Here is a 7,893-nt window from a genome sequence, read left to right as displayed (position 1 = left end):
AGAAGAACAAGACCGTATATGTCTACTCCCTAAGTTGTGAGCTATATATATGTGGTGAGCCAAAACAACCTTTGGAGGTGGTTTAAACAAGTTTTGAATCATTTAACCTTTGTTCTACCAGTTTTGAGATTGAGGGTACTAGTTAGTTCTGTTTGTTTATTCAATCAGTGGTTAATTTTGTTTGTTTATTCCATTAATTGTTTTTGCAAAACATTTATATAGGTTGAAGCTTTGTCCTAAATACTTACTGTAGGCTAAGGTTTTGTGTTACTTGAGGGTTGGTGAACCATATAGACAGGTAAAGATTGCTTATTTGTTCTTTAAATTATGACTAGTCATGTGAGTGGAAAGTGAAGGACATGAAGATTCATGAAAGTGAGGTCAAGGTGTACCTAGATTGGAACTTACCATCTACCATTCTCGTATATAGAGAAAGAGCAAGCTCTATTAGTTTCTCTTTAATTTTCCTTGGACATTCCGAGTCACTATATGTGCCACATGGTTGACTATAGGTTTTCTATAGACTTTTTGTATTCCCTTTCTTGGACATCTTCTGTCTTGTTATTCTATTCTTCTTTTATTCTTAACAAAAGCTTTTGGGCCCAAACATGTGCAAACTCCCTTAAGAGCTTGAGTGAAGATATAGGATGGCTTTGGGCCATTGCACATGAAATCTGAGATATCACAATCAAAGTACAAAGGAAGTAGAGTAACTAGAGGGGGTAAAAGAAATTTCAGTGTGCCAAGCAAGCGAATCCTATCTAGGGAGAATATTTGTTAACTCAATCAAGTCGAGTTGCCAATAAAGTAGTTTTTTCAAGTGAACTATATGACTCTCTAGTCTTGATGAAGCATCAAAGATGAATGCATTTCTCATGGTCCATATATGCCAACAATCCTAGAAGCGTAAGAAGGGAAAGAGCACTTTCATATTAGCCTGCACGGGATCCACAAACTTGGGATGTCCAAAGACAGTCTTTTGGAACCATTGATAGCCCAATCATTTGGAACCAAATGGTTGAAAAGTAACCAAACCTTTTGCACCAATGGACAAGTGAGGAACCAATGCTGGGGGGTTTGTATTGATGTTTGACAAAAGAAACAACCACCATTGGAAATTCTTAGCTTGGAGAGCGTAGAGGCAAGAGGAAGTGCACCAATCAACATTTGCCAAATGAAGAACTTGGATTGGAAAGGTGTTTTGTTAAGCCATCATGTCATTACCACAGATTTCCACCATGCTTGGCCTTTCTGGAGATTCCAAGTGGTATTACCTTTTTGGACAAGCCAATCCTTATCGCGTATAAGCAAATGATATATATGATTGGTTGCAGCACAACCCAAAAGTAATCGACCATTAATCATCCAATCTTGCTAAGAGGTCTCTTGGTCCAAAGAGGGAAGAGGTTGCATGGCTCGCAAAGAGGTTAAGATGGTGTTCCACAAATTGCAATAGTCTTGGGAACATGAAAGTAGCATCAAATTGATTTGAGGGACATAGTAACCCCTTTGATATGTAGAAGAGCATCAATAACAATGACGAGTCCTACGTATCCCATCCTATTCAACATCAACCTTTGTTCCTCTTTGCCTTGACAAGAGAGAAGCTTCAAAATCACTAGCACTATCATGCTCAGGGAGTTTAGTGCCTCTCGATCCAGATGTGATTGCCAAGACAATTTAACAAGGACTGATCTCAAAGAGTAGACCAAATGATTCAACATCATAGAATACTTAAGATGGAAAGGTTGTTCAGCATTAATCACATGCTACCATGAGGTAGAAATCCTAGTGCTCTCATGCTTGAGTTTTTTTGTGGCAATCAAAGACTAGGGTTGCTTACCCTCGCACAAAGCTTGAAATAGTGACCAATGGAGAGCAATCATGTGTCTCTAAGTCCAGAACAACTTTGCCATCCATTCTTTTGGTGGTGCCAGGAGATTTAGGAGATACCCATTTGTGTAGAATCTTTTTTTCAAAGATCACACACACACACACACACACACACACACACACACACACTCTCTCTCTCTCTCTCTCTCTCTCTCTCTCTCTCTCTCTCTCTCTCTCTCCGTAATAGGTTTGTTAATCACCAAAAGTACAAGAGTACAAGATTACAAGATGTAGGATGGCTCTAGGCCATCGAGCATTAACCAAATACAATAGACTCAACAGATACTCTTTGAGGCATCACGATCGAAGTACAAAGGAACTAGATGGGCTAGAGGGGGGTTGAAGAAACTCCAGTGTGCTAAGAAAGCAATTCTTGTATATGGAGAATATCTGCAAAACTCAATCAAGTCAAGGCGTGGTGAACTATATGAATTTGCACTTCCGACGAAGCATCAAAGATGAAAGCATTCCTCATAGTCCATATGTACCAATCACCCTAGAAAGAGCATTTTCATATTGGCTTAAATAGGATCCATGAACTTTGGGATATCCAAAGATATAGTCTTTTGGAAGCATTGATAGCCCAATCACTCTTGACCAAATGGCTGATAGTAGTGATTAAACCTTCCGTGCTACCTAGCAAGTAAGGAATTGATGGCAGGGGGTTTCTATTGATGTTTGATAAAATAAACCACAACCATTGGAAATTTGCCACTTGGAGAGTGTAAAGGCAAAGGAAGAGCACCAATCAACATTCGTCAAACAAAGACCTTGGATTTGAAAGGCGTTTTATTAGGCTAGTTTGCCATTACCACAAATTTCCACCACGCTTGACCTCTTTGGAGACTCCAGGTGGTATTGCCCTTTTGAGCAAGCCAATCCTTATTGCGTATAAGCAAGCGGTGTATGTTATTGATTCAAGCACGACCCAAATGTAGTCGACCATTAATCATCCTATCCTGCCAAGGGGCCTCTTGGTCCAAAAGGAAAAGAGGTTGCATGGCTTGTAAAGAGGTTGAGATGGAGTGCCACAAATTATGATAGCCTCGAGGAACATGAAAGTAGCATCGAATTGAATTGAAGGATATGATAGCCCCACTTGTAGGTATAAGAGCGTTAATAGCAGTGACTAGTTTGAGGCGTGCCATCCTATCCACCATTGACCTTTGTTTCAGTTTGCCTTGCCATGTGAGAAGCTTCGAAACAACTAGCACTTCGGCTCTTAGGGAATTTGTTGTCTCTCGATCCAGAGGTGTGTGCCAAGAAGATTTTACAAGGATCGATTTTGAGGAGTGGACCGCATGATTCAACAGCATGGAAGACTTAAGATGAAGAGGCTCTTCAACATTAACATCATGCCACCATGAAGCAAAAATACTGGTATTCCCATGCTTAATATCATGAGTCTTGATAAAGAACATGTCAATCAAAGACTAGGGCCACCTGCCCTTACCTAAAGCCTAGAATAGTGACCAATGAAGAATAATCATGTGTCTCCAAATCTAGAACAACCCCATTGCCCATTCTTTTGGGAGTGCAAACATGGTGCTAGGAGATGTAGGATATACCCATCCATGTAGAGTCCTTTTTCCAAAGCAAGAACTAGATGGGTTGAGTAATTTCTCGTAAATTAGATTTTTGCAAAGGGAGCAAGGGGAAGTAATATGAAACCATTAGTACCATGATTATTCGAGCTATTTTTGATCTTATGTGGAAAGGCCAAGCTTGTGATTTCCAATACACAAACTTATCGATTAGCACTTCAGGGAAAACTTGCACCTTGAAACAATAGCCTAGATGTCGAAAAATAGAGCCTTTAAGCACAACCTCATCTTACCAGTCTGAAGATCACTCTGTGCATAATTGATAAGGGCCAATTTAGATGCATTAATGTGGAGCCCCAAGGTAAGGGCAAATAAGTCCCATGTATCCATCTCTCTTTGCATATTCCACCTTGTAGCTGATCTTAAAAGACATTTCTTTGAATTGTGCATCTTTCTTTTCTTTACTACCCTAAAACCTAAACTTGTATATCACGGGGAGACACACACACACACACACACACACGCACACAAACACGCGCGTACGCACGCATGCACACGCACACGCACACGCATGCATGCGCGCGATGTTGGCATCTGTTCCCCACTTGCAAGCATTGCTTCATGTCTTGGCTATGTCAAGGTACCCCCATGTTGCCACCTACCCCATCCTTCTCACCAACCTACACTTTGCATACATCTATCTCTAATTTGGTTGTGATGGAGCCGCTATTGCAGAGGGGCTATTGCAAGTGCAAGCCTTTGTTTGGGGTGGTGTATGACCTAGTTCTATTAACACCGAGACACTTCAACAAAATCTATCATTAGCTTCTTTCTTCCTAAGAAGGCACCAATCATTACAACTTAGATGTTGAATTAAGAAGTCTTTTTCATTATAAGTATTTTCTTTGCATATTATTATCTTTCTTTATTGCTATAATTATTGGTTTATTCAATACAAATGTATGCAATATGGATCAGTGGTACTTATAAACTATAATAATTGGCCTTACAATCATTATACTTTAACATGTTATTTCACAAACCCACCAACATTTGTCTACATAAAGTATTAGTTTGTGAAAATATTTTCTCACATTTGTTTTGTTAAGCTTTTTACCCCTTGCTCATAATTATGATATAAAGTTAGTCAAAGAATATGTATCACCTATTTTTGTTTACTCCCATTGTAGTGCAACATATACGAGTTAAACATAAGTACACCAATATTGTGTTTACTTTTTATTTTTAATACTTTTAATTTTGAAATCATTTTAATAGTTTTTACTTGGAATTATTTTTAAATCTGTCTCTCTGTCTCTCTCCATTCTTAGGTTTTAAAAAATTAAGGGGGAAGGGGTTATAAGTGATTTACCCTTATCCATGTTAATCTTCTTGATAGAGGAGACATGTTGCTTTTGGATTTTGTGATTAACTTAAAGGTGTCTATTTGTGATTAGGATTTTGTGATTTACTAAAGGGGAATATCTAAGCTATTAACTTAGTGGTTGAGCAAATATTTTCTATAAAGATATCTTATCTTTGTAGAGTTTTTCCTTAAATCACAGACATATATGTAAGAATTTTGTATTGATATCTCTCCCTTTTTAGAAAAGGAGCATGGCCGTCTTGTAAAATGGTAAAGTTGCAATAATTTAGCATAGTTTTTCCATCCAATGTTCTCTTTATACTTTCTCCATGCTATTTAAGTGTTCTCACAAGTGTCTCTCTCCAACACACACACACACACACACACACACACACACACACACACACACACACACACACACACACACACACACACACACACACACACACACACACACACATGTGCTGAGTCTCTCTCTCTCTCTCTCTCTCTCTCTCTCTCTCTCTCTCTCTCTCTCTCTCTCTCTCTCTCTCTCTCTCTCTCTCTCTCTCTCTCTCTCTCTCTCTCTCTCTCCCCATGTGCTGAGTGTGCACTCCCATTCCACACTCCACACTCTTTACCTTACCCTTCTACATCTATATTCCTATTGTTATCACCTCATCTAATGTTGTCTACATCTCTCTAGAATCTCTCTCATCTTTTGTGCTACTTTTTCTTAATATCTAAAATTTCTCATTCTAGTCCATATTTCTAATACTTTGAGAGGCACTCTCCACTTCTTACTGCTTGTAGTGCTCTCGGTTTCCTTGTAGGCTTAGCCAATTATGTGTGGCACTTTCCTCTGCTAGTTTTTGATAATAGTTTTTCAAACTTCTTTACATAGTTTTCCACAATAATTTTGCATATTTCTCTATCATTTTCAAAGCATCTATAATAAATCTAGATTATTTCTAGGGGTTTGTGTGCTTATTGGTTTGTTTCTATGGAATTTTGGTGATCTTTAGAGGGGCCTCCTTGCATTTAGAGGTTTTGGTACTAGCAAGTGAGCATAATGCTCTAAGGAATCTATTTGCGTCACACGTACTCTTTAGAACTTTGTGATCATAGTGGCACCCATAAATAGTTTCTAAACATAATTGATCAAGGATGATAAAAGATTCCTATAAGTACATGCCTACAATCTACTTTGGTAAATCCACAGAGGTAACTTCTACCTTTGTCATTCTTTGGGCTTTTAATGTGTCATGTCCTAGGAAGTTCATTGTAAACAAGGTTGGGATCAATGTGGATTTTTGAGTTCTTGGTAGCTTTAGGGTAAGGAATGTGGGCTTTGAGCCCTTTTACATGGCATTTTGAAAAAACAACAAGCAAGTTGTCCACCTTCAAAGGGCAAGATATGAAGGGTCCTAGAGAGATAATGTGCAATGATCAAAGCTTATATAAGAGTAGGAAATGCGCCTTCCTCATATTCTTTCCTTCTACCTTTGAAGATGCTTTCCCACTTAGGATTCCTTGAAAAAGCAGCTCCTTAAGGCCTATCATCCAAAAACCACAAGAATTACATAATTTAAGAGCTTTATTCCCTCAGGTATATTGACAAAGGGTGGCCCTTGTTCTCATTATTGACCCGAGGTACTCATTGCTTAGTTTCCTTCTTATTTGGGAGGCTTCATGGTTCGGCAATGAGTTAATTGTGGACTCCCACTTAGCACAAAATAAAGGGATTAAGAGAAGTTAGAAGCATGGGCTGACTTCAAGGCATTCAAACAACTTAGAATAAAAACGGAATGCTTGAAGCTTTTCTTGCACTTTTGTGCTTCTATCCCTACATAATTCACTTCGATGATGCTAAATAATTAGTAAAGGAATTGGAAGCATTAGAAATGGATACCCAAATTGAAGCAATAGAGCTTCTATGAAAAAGAGATTGAAAAGCTAAAAAATAGAGTTTCCTATACTTCCATCTCTTCAACTCTTGGTATACTGGGCAAGAATCAAGGTATATACCAAGTGAGTGCCCTTGACAAAAAAATTGTAGTTTCTTTTGCAAAGGGGGTTACAGGGACTCTATTGTCGAGGACTTCAAATAACTCTTTTGCTTTACATGGGTTCTAAGTGTGATACTATCTCCAGGACTTCAAGCAACTCTCTCAAGTAAAATCCCCCCTTATTCCCTCTCCTTCCTTAGTCTAGTCTTTCTCAAGTCTTCGAATTCTTCGAGAGCAATCCTATCTTGCTTGCATGCCTCCAGGGATCCTATTATCTAGTATGCCTTAAATTTTTGTGTTCTCCAACAATCCCCCTTAGCTATCAACCCCATTTCCTCTTCTTGTACATTTTGTCTCTCCTACTTCAGATCAAGGGCCACTCACAATGCTTCTAGCCATCCCATGTTGTGTTATGGATATGGAGAGTATATGCATTATTGAAATAGATGCACGTCCTCTTTAAGATTGCATCCCATATCTATTTTGCCCAAATTTTTGTGATCATTATACTAACTATTGTCCCATCAGTGAATTCTTGCATTGACATGGACACATGTACTTGTTGTATAATCCAATCTTGATATACCTAATGCTTTGGTTTGGGATTCACATGATTGCACTTAATGATTATTGTCTTTATTTGGCTTGTTCATAATATCTGTGAGCTTGTTCACACTATTATTATTATTATTATCTTTGTTTAGCTTGATTTGGCTTAGGGTAAATGCCTCTTTCTTTACCTTTTTGATTAGTCTTCAAACAAAGTTATCATTGGCTGTCTTCAATCATTGATAGGATTGTTGTTAGGGTTTTGGAGCTTGAAATTTAGATGAAAGTTGTTGTTCATCTTTTCTTAGTTTTGGATATTGCACTTGAGGCCTTTGAAGTATTTAACATTTTAGATTTAGTGCTCTTAGGTCGTAGACTTTGGCCTTGCACTCACAAGAGTTGATTTTGTTTTCTTGTTACGAGTTTAGGGTCTATTAGTACACAACTTTGAAGTTGCTTAACAATGTTATGGTTCATGGTTTACGCATTGGTTGGTTGATTGTTGGGCATTTGGGTTTTCTCAATAGATATTTGCATTTTTCTTGATCTTCCC

Source organism: Lygodium microphyllum, chromosome 25, assembly GCF_053477565.2.
Source record: "Lygodium microphyllum isolate KBCC chromosome 25, Lygodium_microphyllum_v1.1.10, whole genome shotgun sequence".
Taxonomy (NCBI): Eukaryota; Viridiplantae; Streptophyta; class Polypodiopsida; order Schizaeales; family Lygodiaceae; genus Lygodium; species Lygodium microphyllum.
Note: the sequence above shows the minus strand (reverse complement) of the source record.